Raw genomic sequence first — 882 nt, forward strand, 5'->3', positions numbered from 1 at the left:
ATTGTTATGTTTAGGGGAGTTTATAAATAAAAATAAAATGAGATTTGAAATTAAAAACAAAAAAGAAAAGAAAAAGAGAAGAAATAAATATTATAACAGAGTAGTATTAATTTAATATAGAAATTTAAAGTTGGCAATAGCATGAGAAAACACGTAAGAGTCATTGCCGGAATAATTGATTAGAGCGAGCGAGAAATTGAAAAGAAGACCGTACAAATAATGACAAATTAATTATTTAAAAAACAGAATACGTCGCCTGAGAGATTCGAACTCTCGCGGGGAAACCCCATGTACTTAGCAGGCACACGCCTTAACCACTCGGCCAAAGCGACTCTGTTGAATGCCGATTAGTGCGCTAATTATTACCACTATTAAAACTGCTTGGAAACCCAAATGCACTATTATCATACTATTGTTTTACGCCAGATGATAATGTCATCATACAAAATGTATCCTATCTTATTTCTAACTTTGTACAAATAGTTACATGCTCCAACTTTTTTTTTAAATCACTAGAAAACTATTTATTCTTTAAACAACACAATTTTTAAATTAAATAATCACTATAAAGTTATTTATTTTTTAAATAATGAATTACATGATTGGTTCTTGTAATTATTTTAAACATTTCACTCTTACAAGTTTTTTGTTATATTGTTATTAAATATTTATTTTATAATAAAATAAAATAATTAAACTTAAATCTCATGTCACTCAAATTTTAACTGTTTGAGGCTAGCCGGTTCATTCTCCTATCATTTTAAATAAACTTTTTAAAAGGAGTTTAAACCAATAAAAAAATATAAAATCATTCATCTGATCCATACAACAAATTATTGATTAAGTGTTTTCAAACATAAAAGAAATTGTTAGTGCATAATA

At 26.6% G+C, this 882-nt stretch overlaps 1 non-coding gene across 1 annotated transcript; it reads right to left on the reverse strand.

Moving 5' to 3' along the window:
- Positions 1-250: 250 nt before the first annotated feature.
- Positions 251-332, reverse strand: TRNAS-GCU (transfer RNA serine (anticodon GCU)). Its single transcript has one exon. It is a non-coding gene; the product is annotated as a tRNA-Ser (tRNA).
- Positions 333-882: the final 550 nt, after the last annotated feature.

Source organism: Lathyrus oleraceus, chromosome 7 (assembly GCF_024323335.1).
Source record: "Lathyrus oleraceus cultivar Zhongwan6 chromosome 7, CAAS_Psat_ZW6_1.0, whole genome shotgun sequence".
NCBI lineage: Eukaryota > Viridiplantae > Streptophyta > Magnoliopsida > Fabales > Fabaceae > Lathyrus > Lathyrus oleraceus.